This window comes from Limanda limanda, chromosome 16 (genome assembly GCF_963576545.1).
Source record: "Limanda limanda chromosome 16, fLimLim1.1, whole genome shotgun sequence".
Classification (NCBI taxonomy): domain Eukaryota; kingdom Metazoa; phylum Chordata; class Actinopteri; order Pleuronectiformes; family Pleuronectidae; genus Limanda; species Limanda limanda.
Window position 1 is genome coordinate 20,974,658 of NC_083651.1, and position 23,756 is coordinate 20,998,413.

Below are 23,756 nucleotides of genomic sequence, written 5' to 3' on the forward strand. Positions count from 1 at the left end.
TTATTGTGGAAAGAAATTATGAAACCCTGCAACTGCACCATGATAACAGAGATATAAAGGCACACGGCCACACACACACTCTCTCTCTCTCTCACACACATACACTCACGCACACACTCACGCACACACTCACACTCACACTCACACTCACACACACACTCACACTCAGACATACACACACACCTTTGCCTTGTCAGCTAACCCCCTCTAGTGCCGAGCATCCGGCACAGATGCGCACAGTCTCTCTCCTCCGCCGCCGCTTCATCTGCTCCTCCGCTGCATCCCCATCATTCCTCCGGTCACCGGGCACACATCTCTCCGCTGTGCACCGGGCTGGACACACGGCTGGACACGGGGAACCGGAGCGGACAGTCCGTGGCACGACCCGGGATTTCCGAAGTCTGCCTCGAAATCCGTGCGCCACCGCCACGGAGACGCATACGGAGCAATTTTGCGCGTCTTTGAAACATGCGATAGCCCCGAGTGAAGTGCACGGGAGATCTCCAAAGTTGTTTCGGAGACAAGTGTTTGTCAGTGCGCGCAAAAAAGAATTTATTTCACTTTAGAACAGATAGATTTGTATCCATATTCTGCACCGCAGGGAGAGGGATGGATCTCCTGCCCCGGCTTCCAGCAGCTCTCCCCGGCCAGGACCACATGTGAGGACCGGGACCGGAGGATCGGTCGCTTGCGGAGGATCAGTTTCACCTGTCGGCCAGAAGAACCCGAGATCCAGGCGCTGGAGACATGAGTTGTGGAAAGAGATTCGGGCTTGTTTCTGCCTTACTGGGAATTGTGCTTGCGCGCTTCAGCCAGTGCAACCAAGGTGAGGAACTCACCCACAGCACTTTGTTTAACCACAGATACAGAGACTGTGATGTTTGCCCTCTTCCTTAAAACATCGTGAAGGTGGAGAGATGTTGGGATGTGCACGTTGATGCTTTTACTTTAACAGTTAGGTGACCGCATTAAGGAAAATCTGACAACTCACCTCTGAGGAAAGGTCTCAGTTGTGCTAGAGGCAACATGGAATCATTCAATGACAGCGAATTAAAAATGTGGCACAGATTATGTAGAGAACCTATAGTCACCTCAGATTTAAATTACAGTGCAGTGGTTTTTGAATTTATTCCCATGCCATTACGATGAATTATCCTAATAATCTCTGATGTGTGCACATACACGCAGCATGAATTAGAAATCAGATTAGAAGTTTATTATTTTCTTTGTAGAGTTCAAAGAATTGCCTTAGCTCAGTTTTTATTAAAAAAAGAAGAAAACTTGTTTTATGGAAATGAGCTGCTGAAGTGGCAACCCTGAGGCTTCTTTAATTACACATTCTCCATCCACACACACATACACACACACACACACACACACACACACACACACACACACACACAGACACACACACACTTTAGAGCAATTGAAATGATTTGAGATGATTAAATCATTTTGTGGGTGACAGTGTGAGATCGAGCAGACTCACAGATCTGTTTTGTGCCAAAGCTGTTGCAGTGTTTTAGATACAGTACATGTTCCTGAGCTGCCAGTGATGACTCTATTCACTGTGTGTGTGTCTGTGTGAGTGTGTGTGTGTGTGTGTGTGTGTGTGTGTGTGTGTGTGTGTGTGTGTGTGTGTGTGTGTGTGTGTGTGTGTGTATGAGAAAGAGAGAGCAGTGAAAATGTACTCGTATTCACTCTATGCTTTTGCTTAAGTGCACATTACTGTATGTGGCGTAGTGTGAAACTCTCTGTGTACGTGGATGTGTGCGTTTGTGTAGTACACAGGGCAACACTTGAACTTGTGCACTAGCGTATAGTCCACCTGCCTATAGGATTTGTGTGTGTGTGTGTGCACATAGAACATACAAGTGTGTGACCACTTTTTTCACACACACAGAAACCATCAGAGAGGTTTAAAATAGTCTTATTGATTGTGTGGGGACACAGCAGGATTTACCCCCCCACCCCCCCCCCCCCCCCCAGGTTATATTTTATTGTTCTCTGAGTTCAATAAGAGTGATGCTACTCGCTGTTCCCCTGGACAGCTGCTACATAACAACCTCACTCTGTGTTTTTCTCTGCCACGGATTGAATGATTGAGCTGAGCTCTGCTTTCTATTGTGCTCCAGTCCCTCATATCGACTGGTCTGGGACCGCGGCAGCACACTCCCAGTCGCTGGCTCCGTGAAAAACTGATAACAACTCTGATGTAAAAGAAAAGTCACTAGTTAGGTGACGAGGACGTTAACGTTTCTCCACCTTGACACAACACGCTGGTTTCTCAATGTGTCGCTTTTCCGATTGGTCAAACTAATGCTAGAGGGTTTGTCTCAGTGGATTCACACTTCACTACTGGTTTCAGTGTTGGGGTGTAACTAAGTACATTCAATTTATTGTACATTTCTCGTTTACATTTACTTTACTTAGGTATATTTTACTTTCAGGTACTTCTCTCCTGTACTTCATTACAAATATCAGAAAATATCAGCACTTTTCTTTACTTATTGTTAAAAGGGACCAATTACATGGGAGAAATCGGTCCACTGATCCAATCAGAGCAGGTAGTTAACATTAGACTCCACCTCCTCCCACAGCAGCAGTATCACTTGTGTAGTAGAGCGTTACATTAAGGAATAGGAGACACGCTATATGTACTTTTCCTGTACATATCATCCATTTACCGGTACTTTCACTTGAGTAAAATGTTCATGTATTTCCTCCACCACTGCCTGGGTTTGCATTGTTATTGGAACAAACCTTAAAAAAAAGTATTTCACTCAGTTTTTCTACCAAATTCACGTTAATATCCGCCCATCTAACAGCTGAGAAAATGAAACACATGTATTTTGTGTGTTTCCTGCTCGGCTGCAGTCAACACAGTGTGTGTAGGCTGAGGAACACAACTCAACACCGCTCCTTGGAGGCGTTTCGGTGTCGACTGATGCTTCTGGACACAGACAAACAGGATTCCAAAGATTGGGGGATTTCACAGACAAAATTGGAAGATGTCCTCTATTTGGAGAACAATAAAAAACAATCACTTTTTTTTTGCCTGTCCTCTGTGTGTGCCCTTTCACACATACACACACACACACACACACACATATATAAACTCAGCTGGGATTGCAGACAAAGCTCCGCTCACTCACTGCCACGTTTGGACGAATCTTTTGCTTCCCCCGTTACTTCATCTCCTCCCGTAATCTTTACTGTTATTAATTTTTCCCCTTTTTCCCATAAAGAAGTGATACTTATCACAGTGAACATCCCCAGATCTCATTAACTAACCTGAATTCTCGAGTCCTTGTAATTTTCCCGAGCAGGAGATTGCTCGGACCCAGTGAATCAAGAGATCGTGTCTTTGTTCCTCACTTCTGACGTTACGCGGGTCGTTATTTTTCCCTCACTGCGCGATTCATGCATGAAAAATCAAGAAAGGAATCAATCCTTGGAAAATGAAAGAGTCACATGAAAGCGCCACGTATGAATGTTTTATTTTATATTGCAGCAAATGCATCCGATTGAGGCTCTGCTGGCTCTTTGCTTTCAGGAAACTTTTTTAAATGAGGAGGAGCTTAGTTTTTCAGTGCAAGACTAAATAAAAGATCCAGCCATAAAATTATCAGGGAAATTAAAATTCAAACTCTTTACACTGATTTGTGTGGATGGCTGATTAAAGTGTGTGATCTCCCTGGCACCCCCCACAGAGGACTGATCTCACCGTGGCTGCTGCAGATGAAGGAGATATTCAGCAGCCGTGTGCTGTCAGAGAAAATCAATCGAGCAGTCAAACCCAGAGCAGCCACAGAAGTGTTAACTCTGCACCTTTGACTCACAGGAACCCACAGTGGATGTTTGTGTGTCGTGTGTATGTTACACGGGAGCATTATCGCATTGTCGATTTACAGTTTTTATGATTCAGTGAATGTTTCTGTGGTAAATTTGGAACCACACACACACGTCACAAAGAAACGCACACACACGTTTGCACAGCTGTCTTTATTAGGGCTTTGCATTGTCCTCCATTCATTGAGGAGAGCTTAACAGTTTTGCATCTTGCATGATATAAAGTCACTGTTACACATTGTTCCCAAGATGCACAAATCAATGAGAGCACAGATTCAAGAAGATTTATTGTCGTTCCAAAACATGAAGCACCAGAGAGGGAACTAAACTAAGTACTGACGAAGCAGAAGCAGCAATAAAATGAAATTAAAACAATAGAATCTCAAACTAGACACGGGATAGAAAAAAATGAGTATTGATAAATATGGGTATAGATATTGAAGTAGTTTCGACACATGAAAGAGTCTCTGGTGTGTGGGTGGTATTACACATGAACGAGTCTCAAGTGAGTGGCAGAGTTTGTGAGTCTGACAGTCTGGCAATGTTTGTTGCTATTTACGTTACATCGCCTGGAAGCTCAATGCGTCAAAACGTGCAGCGTCAGCATCTCGGCTGCCAAAATAAAGCAGTAAAAGAACAAATTAGCAGGTTCACTGAGGTGTCATGTTTCCGTCATTGTCATGTTTCGTGGTTGTGTTAACACAAATGTTAACACAACCACGATTCACATCATTTACAGAACCTTACCCAGGACATCCGAAATTATGTTTTGCCTCATTAGGACAGGGCTCATTTAAAGTAAATTTTGTGACACTCACTAGAGATGCATTATTTTCTTCTTATATGTCCACAACTGTACACACACACACACACACACACACACACACACTCAGGTAAAAACGTGGGGACTACATGCTGCTATATGTAATGAAAGGTCTTCCCTGTGGGCCCCCTGCAGAGAGAGACGAATATAACTCCAAGCTGCAGACTGTTCATTTTGTCGAGGCTCAGCTTTCTCAAAGTCTTTCCTCGATTAAGATAATGATTGTTGAGTTGCACCGTGTGAGAACTTAATGGCCCCCGAGTGAACAAGATTAACTTCATTGTTGAAATAACTCCTTTGAAATCACAAATGGGATGAGTAAATATGAATGACTGCTATTAAATTTTCTGTTGTTTGTATGAATAACGAAGCCACGCTGGTTGTGCTGCTTTCGGAACACTGGGTTTCAGACCGGTGAGACGGCCCAGTACTTTGTGAGAGTCAATCTGAAATGTATGTGAGTTAAGTGCATTACACACCCTTGGTACAACCACACAGGTGTTTTTGCCTAATTTCCAATTTTGAAAAATAAGCAGCTTTACAAAGAAAAAAGAAGAACACTATCATAGATTAAAATATGAATAAGGCATTAACCTGCTCACTGTAGCATCTTCCTTAGTTGAAAATTACTCTTGCAAATGAGATTATGTTTTCAGTCAAGTTTTTCTGTTAACTGGAAAATGCATAACTTTCCAAACTCATTTTCTCGATAAATATTGATTCAAAAATAGCATATTTAAGGGACTGATATTTATGAATATGCGTCATTTGATGATGCTTGACTGAATTGAAAGGGACTTGTTGGAGGTTTTGCCTTCTATTCAGTGCCCGTCTAGTTTACGTAATGCTTTGACAATGCGTTAGTCATCCTATGAGTGTTGTTAAATATCTGAAAGTTTTAGTAAATGGAGAAAAATTACATGTTCATGAGTCTGTTGCCATTAGAGCTGTAATTGTGCTTTTCTCCATAATACTGCTGTAAAGTATTATTAAAAGCGTATAGCTCCCAGAGCACTGTTGCACTTTGTGGTTCGTTGTAGCTTCAGTCTCATGAGTAAAGTCTCTTTGCCTCTGAAGCCAAATTAAAGAATAACACCTGTTGTGACAGAAAGGCAACATGTCAGACTCACTGTGCAGCATCAGCACTCGACCTTGTGCATTACTGCTAATTCCCATTTCACAAATCCCTCATATAAAAACAACTTAGAGCTGATATCACATCTAATCAAGCACGTTCAAAGATTTCCCTTTGCTGTCGGTGAGCATGTTGTCGACTGGAGTGCGGAGATGTGTGGAAAATGCTGTCATGCCTGACAGGATTGCTTCTGCCACAGATAATGTCACAGCATATCATCCCCTCATCTGTCCGGCACCTTGTTTACACAGTTAAATGACAATGTGCGCTCATCACTTAAACACTCACCAAAATCAATGTTTATCAAGTGCTGTTGTTAGTCTTTTAACGAGACAGCTTGCCGGACTAGGTGTGTAAAAAGGGCTTCAAATTAAAAGGGGTTTGTTTTTGTAAGGAAGTTAAAAAAAAATTTAAAAAAAAGAAAACAGAAACTAACGTGTATAAAACCTGGTTAGAAAGATTTACTGTCACGAATGTCTAAATACTTTAATAGCTCTGCAAAATATCATATAATTTACCAAATCAGCCACAGTGAATAATGTAGGATCCAAACTGTGATCTCAACTTTTAAAACTGTTTATAGTGCAACAAATCAGATGATTCAGGACGGATCTTTTAAGACCTCTTACTCTAACCAAACTAAAAAACAGCCCCCTGGTGAGAATACCCTCATGCAATGTTTTCAACTATTTACACCGATGTGAGATGACTCCATTAGCACCTTGTCCTTTCCAGTCACACAATTGTTTTTCTCAGGCTCAGGCAACAAAAGTTACTGGTTTGGTTTCAAATTGACAAGTTCACCCACACATAGAAAACAGTCATTGAGTCCCACTGGAATAGCAGTGTTGGGTATGGACATCCCAAAGAAGCGTTGTTGCTTCCGTCTGAATACTCAAACTACTCCAGATCAAAATTTACATGAGCCAACAGTGAACGACACCAGCTCTGGGTTCTGTTGTTAGCGCGGTAGTTATTTTGGGGTGTTTGCGTGGCCTGCGAGGGCTGTAGGCCAGACAAGAGATGTCTACTTGTGCTCCATATATTTATGAGTTGGTCGGCTCATGTTCTATTTATAACGAACCAGTGGACGTCCCAGAGGACCCTCAGCTCCAGGCAGGGTCTGTGGGTGCCTGGCTGAGAGATGGCTTTATGGAGGGATAGAGAGAGAGAGAAAAAGAAAGCGAGAGAAGATGGATGGATGTGTATCCTACGCAGGCAGTTTTCGAGTTCATGCGTAGGCAATGCTAAAAGCAAAGCAGAACACACAGACACGGGTAAAAGTGTACACACATGAAAACATGTCTTACATGCGCAAACACACACAGATAAAAGTGTAACATTTGTATTGCCATTTATTTGACCTCATTAATCTTTACCTTGATGTCCTTCACTGACCTCTTTGATTGTTGACCTGTGCTTTTTGGCACATATCGTATCGGATGTTGTTTGTGTGATCGTGAATGGGCTGAGCTGCAAAAGGAATCGCCCTCTTTGGGATCAATAAAGATGCCTGAATCTGAATCTGAAAACACACATAAAAACATGAACAAACGAACGAAAACAAACCGATATGAAATATCACAACAAGAAAGCAGGAACCTTGTGGTTGAGGGACGACCTCCTGTGCACTGCTGCGGGTGTCAGGTCATACCAGTAATTTGTGTAATGTCAGGCTGCCGGAGGTGTTTCATTGCAAAGCAGCTGTCATCCTCCACAAGCACAGCCTTCGTGATGTTGGGCATTTTTCTTACAGTTTGGTGCAAAGTTTTGCAAAAGCCGATTCAACACCTCCATGAAACTTTTCCATCTAGATCAGACTATTTTTCTTAGCTCCTACGAAGTTCTGACCCGCTGCTGTTGTGTTCCCTGCTAGATTGCTTCCTCGCTGCCTACTAATGTACATCAGCTGTTCTTTATTTATGGCAAAGCGAGGTGTGAAGCTGCTCGCTGCAGTGAGCAACACCGCCAACTCTCCGCAATTAGGCCAATCTCCAGGGGCCGTGCTGTCTACCTGCCCACAGTAGCCTAACGGTGTCCATTAACACTGGTGGCAGTGCCAGCACGTCCTCCAGCCGGGCACTGGCACAGACGAGGCACAGACGAGGCACGGACCCCGGTCACGGGTTGAAAAAAGACACACAGGGCGCTGGAATTGATCCAAAATGGAGGAAATATCAGACCAAGCTATATCCAAGTAGAGCGGAGAGGATGAGGAGATAGAAAGATCAGCATGAAGCCTTTTCTTGTGTGTGTGAGAGAGGACGGTCAATCGATAGAATAATCTGCTACATTTTCATAAATCAATGTTCATTTTCTGCATCTTTTCTCACATTGATGTAACACAACAGGAGTTATTAGATGCTTTACATGTTCAAAGCTCAAAGGTTCTTGTTAAGTCTTTGCTGTGAAATATGATCTGGTGCTCATGACTTGATGTGCGCTGTGTGTCGGATAGTAGGGGAAAGAAAGGTTGATGGTATTCATTTATCCTGTATTTACTGAGGACGGTCCCGATGAGATACAGTTCTGCTTCTGAGTCCTGCTCAAGATGGGAAGCACTGAAGTAAAAAAGTCACGATTCTGTCCCTCTATGAACTTTTGAAAGACTGGAAGTTTTTGATATATATATATATATAATTTTTTTTACATTTGTTTCAGCCCATTTCTTCCTCTTGCTCCCCCTACATCTGTGTCTGCTAATTTTTGCTGAGTCAGATTTGACCTCTCCGCAGCTGTCAGTCACGTGCGGCATACAGATTTTTTAAAGATGACATTTCCATAACCCTGAAGTAAAGGATATTTTTCTCATTCATTGAAACCTCACTAATGATCCAGGTTTCAGGAAGTTTTTTAATTTAAACACTGACACTCGAGTTCCCGCTTTATGTCTTCCTTTATACGTGAATGGACTCTTGCTCGGAGAGAGGATGAGTGCGGGTGTGTTTTTTTTCGTTTCATCATTTGAGGATTCCAGCTCATCATTTTGTTTTTTGCCAACCTAGTCCTCATTAACGATGTTCTAGACGCTGCAGGGGAACCTCTTCAGCAAAAACAAATCTCCCTGTATGCTGTCTGACAAAGTTAGTGAATAGATCCTGAAGAGCATTGAGCAGCTGAAGGGACAGATTTGTCTGTTGGGCGTAAAATTACAGAGTGAATACTTCATTCCCTGAAACGAATGCTCATGTTGCTCTGCACCCTCTAAGAACTTCCCTGTGTCCGTTTAAAGCAACACCATGTGATCTCTATCAATATGTCAGTGTTTTGTTTACAGCTTGTTTTGCTGCCCCCAAGTGGTTATGATGGCCAATGCTGCTTTAATGCATTCCTTTATTAATCTCCTTTTCTTTATTTATATAAATATTTCATTAGTAAGAATATAATGTCAGTAATTCATAATCAAAAGAGGGTAAGTTGGAGTATCATGTTCTCCCGAAGTATACAGTAACTCTATGGTTCCCTAACATAGAGTTCAATATTTGTAGTTCATTCTAAAAAGGATGTTTATCTTTAAATAAACAATATGTTATGACTTTGACTGACTACTTCTGTTTCCATTGTGTAGATTCAATATACATGTGCCTGCTTTACAACCACACCGACATGTTTTTACTTTGCCTGCGTACTTGTTTACTCCGACAACACTGCGGTTTCATTTGCCTGGATAACTTCCCCTTAACTCTCGGATGTTGTGATACACGTGTCGTTTGTGCTTGATCCAAAACGTTGCGGTGTAACATTGTGTCTCTGCAGCGCGTCTAACACTTTGTGTTGTTTGTGTATGACACGCACACATATTCACGAATACAATGAAAACCTCAGTGAGCAGATACAGCACCATCTCCATCAGACGTGTACCAGCTCATAAACAGAGAAAAAGTGTCCCCTCTTCCTTTCTACTTGTCGTGGTTTCCTCAGAGCACATTCACAGAGATATAATCATAAATTTTCATTTTTCTTTGACATCGTATTTTACAAATTGTAATATCACGGAAATGAAGCCCCCTCCTCTGGTGTACGTTGGCCTGTGTTAAGTAGCCATCCCACAGCAATGATGGTAATGACGATTTATTCAGGAAAGACTGTCTCTGATGGAGATATGTGTAGGTCTAATGAGACCCCCGAGGACCACTTGCAGAGCCCCGGATGGACCTTCACGACTGACTTACAATTAGAACTATGTCATTATCTAAGTAGAAAATATGATTGGTGAGAAATCAGAGTATTAAGCACACAATTGTGTGATTTTCAGCGTGAAATACAAGAGCAGTCAAGGACGAGTTTAAAGATGAGACAGTTCTGCCTTCTGATGAGCCTATTCTGCGTTTCACAGCACGAGAAAGCAAATGATTGGCTTTAAACAAGTCTCCAGAGTCTCTAGTGTTGTTTTTATGTGCCAGCCACCACTCTCTGCCTGAATACCAATGGTTCCCTAACACCTACTCCACCAGGCAGTGCATCTACATGGAAGTGGGATGACACTGTATTGTTACACACACTGTGCTTTTGACACACAGTTGACAAGGTGACTGGATTGGCTCCATGTTATATTTATGGATTTTTGAAAAATTCAACTCTAGTCTCCTGCATATTCCCTAATCTTGTCACAAGCTCAGGTAAATACATTTTTTTCCACCCTAATTTAGTGATGTTATTCTGGCATCAGAGTGGAGGTAAATTCAAGAAGCCACTTCTGATTCTTTTCACTGTAAATGGCTCGACGCCGGGAGAGACTCTCTCCTCCTGAATTATTAAATCTGCTGTCCTTGAGAGCAAGACAAAATATTGTCAAGGATGGCAGAATCTCCCAGGGTAAAATTACATTGTGTATGTTTTTTCTTCCTAACATAACCTGCAAGGTTAGAGTTGTCTGACAAAACTATCAAGATTAAAATCGCTGCACATTAAACTCTGGGGGATTGTAATACCAAAAGCTTTAATTTACATGAAATAATACTTGGCATAATGAAACATTTACAAGTATAAAAAAAGGGTTAATTATCCCTGATTATATCTCATGAGCAGCCTCATGTAGAGGCAGCACAGGAGCATGTTGTTGTGAGGGAGACTCCAGTGAAGCTGTGGGTGGGAGCACAGGATGTCAGGTGGGGGAATGGACTGTTGACAGCAATCTGACTGCAATCCGTCAGCCTCCGAATTCCTCCGCTCATAGCAGAGAAAAAATGTTGCTCTCTGTGTAAACCCCACCACACTCATACATATTCATCCCACAAACCAATTTCTTCATAGATAATATAAAAATTTCCCAAATGAACATGTTTATGACTGATATTTCAATTTCCAATGTGAAAATAGAAGATTTTGAGAGTGTTGACAGTTTGCTAATGCTCCTTTCTCCCTTCTCTTCCTTTTCCCGTTTCAGTTGTGCTGCTGGATACAACGTCTGTGCTCGGAGAGTTGGGATGGAAGACATATCCTATAAACGGGGTAAGAAGGACAATTATTCACCTGATTGTATTTCTTTTGGTGTCACTATCAGTATGAATGGCATCACGCTGCATCAATGAGATCAATTACATCGATGACAACAGTTCAGAGTGAGTAGTGATCGAAACTCTCCTGGGAAATACTGATAGTCAGAGACAGATAATGAGCCTCGGTCTCTAAGGAAGCTCCGATTGTATCACTCAGTCTTTTAATGTTAGCCAAAGGTCAGCCAGAACTTACAAAACCAAACACAACGTTGCATGTCAATATTTTGATCATGTGTCCTGCACATATTTTTTACTTTTATTTATTATGACACCCAGAGGAGGTTGGCTTTAGGAGCTTGAATGCAACACCCACCATAAGGTTGCACAAAAAGCTTTGAATCTCAGACATTCCCTGCGCCAGACCATAATAGAATCACCAGGGACTGCAGTACGCTGCAGCCAATGGCTCTGGATCAGGAGAGACCCCAACTGGGCCCCAGGTCAGATCAGCCAGTGGTGGGCCTGCCTGAGCAGAGGGTGTCATGTGCTGCTGAAACACCTGATAACAGTAAGGAACACAATGGATGATGCATCTTTAGCTTCCACTGGTGGTCGCTAATATCTGCTGGTTGGCAAATTAACATCAAGCTAGTGTGGAAGACCTTCAAACATACAAGGGATTATCACCATCTATGTTGTAAAAATGCATCATGGAAAATAGTGTACAACCAAAGGTCACTAAACGAGCAATACCTACCATCATGATCATCATCGTAGCTGCAGAGAGAAGAGAGGAGGGAGGGCTGCAGGCAGGAACGGGCCGATCTAAATACAGAAATGTAAATACGAGCAGAGCAGCTCCTGACAGCTACAAACTGAGAAAAACAAGTTTATTTCTACATTTAAAGATGATAATTTAGCTTCAGCTTAGCTTTATAAATGAATAACGAGATGACTGTTTCTCTTTGACTGTGAAGATGTCCATTCAACCAAGTAATAGAACAATAATGAGTAAGACACATTGTTCAGGTGGCAAGATCACCATCTTAATAAGTCATGATAAAAGTCAATTCCAATCCCTGTCAATCTTCTGCAACCCCTCCATTTTTGTTTATCCTTGGGAGGGAAAGAGTTAAAAAACTTACAGGTTGCAAAAACCCAATGTTCCAGTTACTAGAGAGCCTGCATGGGCTGTACCTTATGTTGCATTTTTGTCAGTCAGCGACCCAAAAGGGGGTATTTTCATTTTGTTGTTGCTGTAAGTGCCTCCAGCTCCAGTTTTCTGTCTGCCTGGAAATCCGTGAAACAGCAGCAGGTGCCAAACTCGAATGTATATTGGCGTCATAAAATATAGATGTGCTGACAAGAAGCCGTAACATCCTGGGATCGAAAAAACCTTCATGTTTTGATCTCTGTCCTGTCAGAATCCCTTCAGGACTGATTGAAAATGTCCTCTTGTTGTATGCGGTAAGCAACAAAAAGCTGAGTTGGCTGCCTCGTGCTTCTTTGTTCATATGCACTGTTTCCATGCACATTAAGTACAGCACAGCCCGGTTCAAGATGGAGACTATGTATAGGGAGAGGCAGAGAGGCTCCTTGACTCTGCTGACTGTGTTTGCTCCTTGTTTGTTCATAAAAAACGAGGTTAAACAACAGTGGGTTCCTGTCGGGAAAATGCCAGTGGTGTTTAACCTTCTCTTATGCAGCACCTTTCAAAATGTCAACTATTAAGTGCTTTATTTAATGAGGCAAATGCTTGTTTTTGCAAGTGTGATCCATCTCATCGCTCATCAGTTGTGAGCTCTCATGACACAATTCGTTTATTTTGTGTCAGTGGTCCCTGACGTCTGATGAGGAGAAGAAAAATATCCATTTAGAATATGATTATAAATATTTCAAGATTCAATTTAAAGTGATGTAGACGCTTGTCATGAGCATCTCCATAGTTACAGCGAGGGATTTCTAGAAAGTAATGCGACATGACATTCAATGCTGAAAATTCTCACACATGTATAATGTAATGTCAATGTCAGATTAATATATCAGGGTTGGGAAGTAGCTACAATTGACCATATCTGAAAATATACAATATATTAATTGAATATTAATCTAACCTGTGCTATAAACCTTTGGGTATACAGGCAAAATGCGCTCAATGTATTTAAAATACCCAAAATATGCATAATACCATTAATGGCTATCAAGACGTGAAGTGGAAACAAGCTTTAAATTAGGGATTGATCCAGAAGTGTGATTTCATGATGGAATAATTAAACAGTTCTCATGAGAAAGTAAAATGTGTGGATTCAAGAAATTGAGAGATAAGAACCATGAAAAACCAAAGCAACCTGTGATGTCTGTCTAAAAGTGGCTGCACTTGGACGGAGGCTGTGTTTAATTGAGCTGTGGCAGTAAACTTTTTTTCAGCTCTTCTCCGATGTCCATCCCTGATGTAGGTTTTGACTTTAAATGATCCTAGCAGCAGGGTCCCTGAGGTCCACCTCCTACTCTGTCTCCATCTCTCTCTCTGCAAGGCCCTTAGTGGCCAATATCAGGGTTATGGAGGTGATTACATCATGTAGGTCGTGGTGACAGCCGCCCACAGCGTTGAGGAAAAGGAGAGAGAGAGAGAGAGAGAGGTGCTGCTGCCCCCATGATTAAGCTGTCATCCCTCTCCCCTCCTCACTCATCCACTATCCTCCGATTTACCATTAATATTTAAGGCATCGGGGTGAGAGAGCCTGAGGGAAGGTGTGAAGATCTGGGGAGGTAAAATAGTTTAAATCCCCCTCGCTACCTGGGAGCCAGCGAGAGGAAGTCAATCCGCACCATATTAGACACAGCCTGGTATCAGGCGGATACAGCAGTGCACCGTGTAGCCGCCTGTCAGAGTTACCCGCTGCAGCGTCTGGCTCTGGACACGCTGTACGTCACTGCTTCCAAATGTGCACCTCAAAATAATTTTATATGCTCCAACTCTATAACTTCTCCAATATGACGACCTGATGAAGAGGCTGGAAGCAGTTTAGCTGTTTATATGATATAGAATTGAAGTAACATTGGGAAATGGAGGTTTTTATAGCCGGTAAACATTGCTGGCACGAGAGGAAGATGATTGGTTGTGTAGAAGAGGAAGGTTAACCACAAGGAACCCGACATGCTTGTGTTCTGCCAGCGTGACAACACTGTGGCAGGACGCAACATGTCCATGGGAAGCAGCAATGAATTTTGAAATGTCTACATCGCATGTGTTTGTGTACAGAATTGTAAACCTTACAGAAGAAGTAAGATTACAACAACAAGTAACTTTAATTTAGAACAGCGGCATGTACCTGTCACGCCCATACAGCTCTCCTGAGGCTCTTTTGTTCTGCACACACACACAACACACCCACACACATACACACAAACACACACAACACGTACACACACACAACCTGGCATACATGCTGCTGCAGTAACCCACACTTGTGAGATATAGTTGTTTTTCCTACAGTTACCAAATTTTGAAGCACAATATAAAATCTCTTGAAAGCAAGTAAAAACATAAAGGTTTACAGGCCATTGCTTTACAACCCTTCCTCACTGAGATTTTTTTTGGGATGCTTTCAAAAGGAATGCCTGGCCAAGAAGGTGGTGATAAAGTCTACATCAGCGAACCATCAAACACCAGAGAACAACGCTGTGTAGTCCAGATAATGTCGGGCAGAGCTGATACCTGGGAATTTTGGTTTAGTGATCTTAAATCATGCCACAAACTTGTAATTAGACAAAGCAGTGTCAAACATAGAGATGTTGGTATCTTCCACCTCTGTTGTTGTGTGTACGGTACATGCTCATTACACAAAGCAACAGTGGGCATCCAATAATAAAGCTTTCCAAACGCTTCTCTTTGCCTTCTTGTTATGGTCAAAGTTACAGGTAAGATTTAGTTGTCAGTCATGATGGTATAATAGTTTATTTAGCAATGCTGAATTGTAAATTTCCCTCAATGGGCACACACTTACGAGTGATTATCACAGTTGCCTTGGCTGGGAATACTTTTAATTACAGTGAAAATTACTGGGAAAGCCTGAGACACTTTAATCAATTAATTAATTGTGCCGGGTCTCCTCCATCCGGCGAATGTATTTCCCTGTAGATTCACGTCTATGGCTTCTCCGGCACCGTGGGAAGCTGTAAACAGATGTTTACACACTGTGAACACGATCATGTGTCTTGGTCACGCTCAGTTCTTGATGCAAGGTGCCCTCTGATTCTATTTTACCTGCTCTGATTGGAAATTAAATTGACCTGTTTCATTGGACCCAGACGGACGGGGAAACAATTCAAGAAGGACTGCTGTTGCTATGTTTCTTAATGACTTTCCTGAATGTGGGAATATCCTCGGAGTCAGAAAACAGACTCACCCCCAGAGGTTTTAATCATTAGACTTATGCATATTGAACAGCAATTGATCTATCCTCTAGTTTATCATTGTGTGTGTGTGTGTGTGTGTGTGTGTGTGTGTGTGTGTGTGTGTGTGTGTGTGTGTGTGTGTGTGTGTGTGTGTGTGTGTGTGTGTGTGTGTGTGTGTGTGTGTGTGTGTGTGTGTGTGTGTGTGTGTGTGTGTGTGTGTGTGTGTGCGCGTGTGTGTGTGTGAATGCCAAAGGCAAGCAGATACTTAAAAGAAAGAGGTGTAGAGACCTGGGTTTTCATGAGGGGGGGGGGCATGTATGTCTCAATTCTCTGTCTTCCCCCTGTTCTGAAATTCAGAATAGCGATGAAGAGCAGAGCGTTAGAGGGGTGAATAAGAGAGAGAGAAGGAGAGAGAGAGAGAGAGAGTGGGAAAAGAGGGTTGATTTGGTGTCTGCATGCTGCTCCACTCAGAATGGGCAGGCACACTGCTGAAATATGCATGAGTCATTTCCCCAGTAGTGGGTGGGTGGTGTTGGTGCACTTCGGTGTGTGTGTGGGGCAGGGGGGGGGGGGGGGGGCAGGGGGGGGCTGGTATTTATTGAATTACATAAAACAGATTTAAGGGATTAAGAAGGCCTAGTGTTGCCTTTCGGGTTCACTCATTGAAATTATAATGGCAGCTGAGCGTAAAGGCAGGTCTGACGACAAAGAAAGAAAGTTGTCCATCACAGAGGCAGCGAATAATCCTGTTCTGATCTATTGTCAGATCCCAGGCAACAGATGAGTTACATGAGCCGGGAGGGCAAATAAACGTAGCACCAGCACATTGGTTAACTTATTTAACTGCTCAGTTAGACAGGCTGCAGACCTCACGAGTGTTCAGCTCAGAGTGAGGCATCTTTCTCAATATGTGTTTGCAGGTGAGTTTGGGATGAGGTGTGTGTGTGTGTGTGTGTGTGTGTGTGTGTGTGTGTGTGTGTGTGTGTGTGTGTGTGTGTGTGTGGGTGTGTGTGTGTGTGTGTGTGTGTGTACGTGGGAGGCTGCAATCCAAATATGTATAAATCTGCAAATAATCCCAGCAGATTTACTATTATCTGTTCTTCCTGTAGTGTCCCACTGTCTTTGACCTGTCTCAGAAGTGTGGTAATAATAGACGAATTGAACCAGTCAAGTGTCACAAAGTGCAGCAAATAAAGAAATTGTAAAAAGTGTTTTCCAAAAGTTTGATAGCACTGTCGCCTCACAACAAGAGGGGTCATGGTTTGAATCCCAGTTGGGTCGGGGGCCTTCCTCTGTGGAGTTCGGATGTTCAGGTAGCCTGGCTCCCTCCACAGTCCAGAGACATTCAGACTGGAGTTAGATCGATTGGAGACTTTAAACTGACCTGTCAAGTACGTTCCCTGCCACTCCCCCAAAGTCAGCTGGGATTCGCTCCAGTCCCCCCGCTGCCATTATAAGATAAGCTCTAAAGATAATGGATGGATGGTCCAGATTTATCTATTAAGGCTCAGAGGTGAAGATCCTTTAATTAGCTTCAATGCAAAAGTGTCATCCTTAAAAGACCATGTTGGGAGCCAGGCAGCATCCTTATTGAATGAAGATATTATGCACAACAATAATACTCATGCAGCATTCCAGTCAAAAGTAGAAAAGAAAACAGTGTAAACCCTGAAAGCTGCTAATCGACATTAAGTCCCCAGAACAAATTGGTCTGTCGGTTTTGGGGAAAAAAAGTTTTCAGAGGATTGCTGTGAGATTAAGTCTTTGAGTTTGGAGGATGGTCGGGGGGGATATGAGGTGGCATCAGGGAGCAATTGGATATAAATTGTGAATATAAAATGATGAACACACATAAATACAACATTCAAGTGCGCCCGCCCGCAGGACATCGCCGGCCCACCCTCTCAAGCCTCCCTTCTCCCGCCGATACTAATCCTTAATCTTTTTATTGCAATATTTAACCGCAGTAATTGATTGCAACATGACCTGAGGCTTATCTCGCAGCACTTCCTCCAGCCCTAATACTATTAGCCCTGACAGGGAGCCCGAGCAACAGAGAGGAGACGAGAGAGGGAAATCTGCATGTCAAGTGTCCTTCACAGCCCAGATAAACTTCTCTAAGGCGCTCGCTGCTGAGTGATGGCCGGCAGCTCCGCGAGAACAAAAAAAGGGATGGGAATAATCCAGAATCACTCAACTTCTCCCCGCGGAGGCTCTAATATAAAAAAAAAGGTATGATGATTTAGCGCACCAGTGTTCATCTCAGGGACCTCTGCCATAACCGGGCTTAAGCAGTGCCGGGGGATTCCTTAATTGGCTTGTTTCTTGTCAGGGACACACCGAGGCTGATATCTAATGTGCTCCCACTCGGCATCTCGCTGACAGCCGTGCACATCCTGACAGCTTTTTGGGCTAACCCTCGCCGTGTGAGGAATGCAGGGAAAGGCGAGAGAGGAGGAGAGAGACGGAGCGGGAGGGGAGAAGCCGACCGGATGGATGCAAAAGAGAATGGAATGGAGGAAGGGAAGGGGAAAGGAGGTTGTTAGCGGCTAAAGCTGAACACAGGTGCTGAATACATGAATATGGGAACTATTGGCAGCCAAGGAGGGGGAAACAGAATCTGTGGTTGAGGTAATAGTTTAGACAGAGAGACATTGGTTCTGTTTCATGAGTGAAAGGAAATCTTTGTAGAACATGATGTGCCAAATCCAAACAGGTCAATAGTTCAGTCTAAATAAGGAACTGGCAGGGAGTAAAGCTTGCAGAGAAAGAATATATTGATGAAGGAACACAACTCTGGCGCCATATAACATTCAATCTGTTATTGCATTTTAATACCTAGTCTTTTTTATGAATTAAAAGTTAGGTTTTGATATTTCTAAGTGCCGTAATACAATAAAATGGATAGATATTTTTTTCATTATGTTTCTAATTGTGCTATACACTAAATGAATGGAAGGCAAAATACAATTAAAATTTCTGATGCAGAAAATTTGCCAAATCCAGTGGGCATGTTCACCCCAGCGTCATGTGTGGCTTTATTGTTCAAGCTGTGGTCTGGCAGTTGTATATCTGATGGATGGTCCCACTTCGGGATTCAGTTTACGACTGATAAAACCCCCTTATCATGCAATGAACAAACATTGCACCAAACAAGTAGCAGGTGTCTCATATTTTTGCTCTGAATTGCATTCGCTCGTCACTGAACATCACTGAAAAACGCCAACTGAAATGATATAAAGCAGATTATAGCAGATGTTGCTAAATAAAACAAAGACAGATGTGAAATGTGGCTCAGTTAGTTATTGTGATCTCTTTAAACCAGTGTGAGACAAAGTTTGTCAGAAAGAGAATCACTGGTCTGAAGCTCACATATGAGCTTCTGTGGTGAAATGATCACTTTAGAGCGATTCCAATTAAAGTGAAGATAATGTTTTTCCAAAATCTCTAATGCATTTGGAAAGTCTCTCTCTTGTATATTACATTGTACTCACATTATTAAGATTTTTGCCCCGTAGATCTAACTCATGACCTCCAGTGTTTGGAGCAGTACACTTTATATCTAATGCTGCTTATCTCATTCGTTACCTCATTAAGAATTCTATCAAACTATCAAACCTCCACCTTATTTGTAGTATTTTATACTTTTTTTGTGCAAATGAGATAATAAAATTAGTAAATTTGCATTTTTATATGTTCCTAATTCATTATAATTTATATCAGTTTTTGTTTTGAAATTTTTGTTTGATAACTGGTTTGGTCACATTGCTTCATCATGAGTGTAGCATGACATCGTGACAGCACTGGATTCACTGGTGGATGATCCAAAGACTTATTGTTTTTCATACTGGTAAGATAAACCTAGCACTTCTCAAGTGTCTGTTATTTTATTGACCAAGAAGTAGAAAAAGAAAACATATCTGTCTCTCAGGCTGTCCTTCTGTCTCTCTCTCCATCTCTATCTCTCTCTCTGTATCCTCTCTTTTCGGTCTTTTCCTCCTTGTGTCTTTCCTTCTCTTCTTTTCTCTCTGTCTCCAAATCTGTCCTCACCCTGCCCTTCTTTGTCCACCCATTTCCTCCCCCTCACTCCCTCACCTTCCCTGCATATTGACGTCGATGCACTGGAAAGAAAAAAAATGTGTGTGTGTGTCTGGGTAAAAAAGTCTTAATGCCTAGCCAAAAGGAGACAGACAGAGAGAAAGAAAGAAAGTCAGAGAGACACACAGTGGCACATGTACGTGTGCACACATACACACACACACACACAAACACACACACACACATGCATATTGCACACGCCCTTCATGTGCACACCAGAACAGTGAGCTGACCCAGTTAGAGAAAACCTGCCCAAGGTCACAGTGCTTTATCTCTAGTAGGATGTTTACTGCTGTCTGTTTCACTTGACTTGTATCAGAAAAATATATTAGAGTGACACTGATGCATGTAGTTTGAATCCCAACCTGAGCCCCAACTCTGCACTTTTCTACTAACGGATTTATTGCAGTGCCAGCAGAGTGATCTTAGCCCCGAGTTCACGTCATGCAGACAAAAAACTTTGCCAGAAACAAGATAGAAAACTGGCAGAAATAGTCGTGGATGTGTTTATAGCTTTGGTTTTAATTGTTTCTGAGACTTTTTCTTCATATTTAGATGCTAGATTATAAAGCAGTCGACGATGTACATTTGCAGATGCATTCTTTCTTTTCTCCTTTTTTTTCCCATTGACATTGCATAAAACCAATCTAAAATCTGTCGTTTGTGTCAAAATGTTTGAATGTTGGGGCCTTTAAGCCCAGACAAAGCTCTAAGTACATAATCCTGCAATATGCCATGCTACCTTTATTGTACTGCTGGCATGTCTGACGTCTGAGTGGAGAAACCGTTTCAAGGTGATGTTAAAAGACTCAGTAATCAGTAATATTAGCAGTGCCAGAAATACTAAAACTTGCCCCATGTATCTTCAGACGCCGCCTTGTTTGAGTATTAAGCTTGTGTGATTTTATGTACTCATTTAAATATAAGACGTTAGCAGTACAATTCTTGGGAAAGCAGCCAATTTAGTCGATATTTTTCAAACAAATAAAAGTCTGTATTTATTGCAAAAATATAAGCCATGTATACAGCTAAACTCTTTATTTTATAATCTGTAAAGTCTGGTTGCTACATTAAGATGTACTAAAAGCCAAGGGGCTTTTATTTTGGTGAGTTATGACCCCAGATAGGTCTAAGAAATCAGCCTCCTATTCCTAGTCAGTTGATCCGTGCCCCAGATAACATTTTCTGTCCTTCTTTATGTACACAAATCTGATTTCAACTTCCCCAGATATTGATATATTCAAATATATATGTGTATAAGAAAATGATCATCCGGCAGGAAGGTGCCCAGGCTCTTTCTATCAACAGCAGAACATCTTTCTTTGTCTCCCAGATTATGTGTGGTTGATTGAAACAGGATTTTTCTTTGGAGCTGTCTATATAGTTTTGTAATAGCTTTGTGCCTAGCCGAGCAATCGCAGCGCTCCATCAAGCTCTGACACATCCATTTGTCACACTCTCTGTGGTCAGATAGAAAATCAGGGGAAGATGCGCACGCACAGACACACACTCACACACACACACACACACACACACACACACACACACACACACACACACACACACACACACATACACACACACACACGTAACTCCAGGAAATGTGTCCCAGTGTATGGTGTTAACATATTTTGATGTCAAAACAGAACAAAGTGTGTCTTCACCTGTTTTATTGTTTGAATATGGACGTGTTGGTGTTCTGTTGAAACAGCCACTGACAAGAATCCAATCCGACACTTGAAAATGGAAAAGAACACGTTCCAAACGCAGACTGATTAACGTGAAGTTGACATTTTGTGCTACGTCTGATCGATGGACTCAGTGAAGTAGAGTAAAGTAACAAGCTAAAATGGAAAATGCATTATCAGCAGTGGAACCACAGGAGGGTAATGTTGATCAGGTGCTTTGTAAATGTTTGGCACATTTGACTAAAATGTTGCTTTTTGTTTTAGTCACTCTTTTTCAGTGTTTTTGCACAGTGAACATTTGGTCACAGATAGAAAACCATATCCAGCATTACATTAGATTAGAACATATAGAATAAAAAAAACAGTGATTGTAGCATGATTTATATTTCCGACCTGCATTGGACTGCTTTGACTAATTTCCAGAAGGACTTTCATAAATGCAAAAAGCAGGGGCTGGAAAATGAGTTTCTTTTTGCCCAGTTCTAACATCCAGTCCTACGCACTGACTGAACCCTCACAGACTCCTGCTGGTGCCACCTGTGTGCTCAGAACTCTGTAGGGCAGCACTGTGTGAAATCACATTTCTGCCGCCAGTAAAGGTGATTTTACATACACACTGTATTATGGTATGTGAAAGGCAGGAAGCAACAGAAGTTCAACACAAAATATTATGACTGTAACCTGGACTGTTGGGGCTGTTTTAAAAAATTCAAACTCTCTGTGTTTGCCGGCTGCAGCGGTTGTGGAGTTTTTGTGTTTATACATCTCTGCTTCTGCTACTTAACTTTACAACTTTAATTCTATAAAAAGTGGCAGCTATTTGATTTATGCAGCTTAATAGTGCAACATTAAGTCTATGGACACTCTGAAGTGCCCATGGACTTCATGTAGCAATAAAAAGTTGAATGCTGCAAAGTGTCTGACTGGAATTTATTAGTTTCTCTCGATGCAGTTCTCACCTGGGAATGTCCTATATTAGTATTTAAATGCACAGTAGCCTAAAGATGTTTTTTAGATTCACTTGTTTTGTCATTTAAAACTAGAAGAACCATATATCCCCAAAGGCTTATCGGCCACTTTAATCACCATATTGTTTATACATGTTTTAAAGATCTCTGCAAGTGGCAACGTGAAACAATGTGCAAAAACCCTCCTGTGTCCGGATCCACATCTCTTCTCTTCCTCCAAAAGTGCGTTGATTTTTTTTTTCAAAATTTGAGCATTCATTTAAACGTGGTGGGAGAAAGTGGCCTGTAGAAGTGTTTTGTTTATACTCGATTATTAGCGAAAGTGACAGCCCTATATGCTCCAAGCTCAAGATAGCAATGTGCCGGTCCAAAGGGAAAATGACACCGTTGTTTGTCTGAAACCGGCGAAGACACTTCCATCCCGCCCAAAGTATCACTTTCCTCCTGAGACATAATAGCCTCATAATATGCCAAGTGTGTTAAACCTCCCTCCTCCTGCACTTCTCTATCAGTCACCATCTCCTCTTCGCCGCTCAGTCTCCTCCTTCATGAAACATCGTTGCATCTCAGCAGGAGTTCATACAATAAAGACGACCACGATCCATCTCTGTTACACTTCGATTACACCCCCTTTACATCCGCTGCCACTGCCACATCAGCACACGGCTGCAGATGGAGAAGGTCATGCATCCTGTCATGTTGAAAATTGAAACAGGTGCCATGCATATTCAAAAAGTCAAATGTTTTCAATGGGTTCAAGTGATTTGCATCCATATTCCTAGTGTGATGGGAGGGAGACAGAGAGGGATGTGCCGCTTCGCAGGGTGGACTCTTGTTGTTAGAGCCTATTTCTGTTTGTAGCTGGGATTGAATTTATTTGTTTCTATGGGAAACTGCTGGTGGCTCCTGCAGAAAACCATAAATTCCAGCTCATTCAATCTGAATACAAGTCGCTTCCCAAACCCTCTCCGTCCCAATTCGAAACTGAAGGGTGTGAATGGATTACAGTTCTGCCCCTGAAGCAACACAATGCTCGGCCAAAAGATTAATCGCAGCACTGCAGGAAAAAACCTCCTCCTGTCCCCCTCCCCCTTTCCCCCCCTCACCCATTGGTATCACTTTACCAAATCCCCACTGATGGAAGTGTCCCCACATCTGATATCAGTTTCAAAACCCACTCATAACCTTTAGATAAATTATAGAATGAGAGTCACATGTGGGACAAACTTTTACTGAAAGACGCTCTAATAGTGTTAGGATGAGTTAAAGCTCAGGGAAGGTGGGAAGATCCTAGCCATAGTTATGTTATGTAAATATGTAAACTGGCATGTCGGACTGTATCGTGTGGTCAAACCT

At 42.2% G+C, this 23,756-nt stretch overlaps 1 protein-coding gene across 1 annotated transcript in view; it reads left to right on the forward strand.

Moving 5' to 3' along the window:
- Positions 1-11,201: 11,201 nt before the first annotated feature.
- Positions 11,202-23,756, forward strand: part of LOC133021413 (ephrin type-A receptor 6-like) — a 140,626-nt gene continuing 128,071 nt past the window's right edge. The window contains exon 1 of the mRNA XM_061088252.1: positions 11,202-11,261. The gene's annotated coding sequence lies outside the window, so the exon portion shown is untranslated. The remainder of the gene's footprint in view (positions 11,262-23,756) is intronic.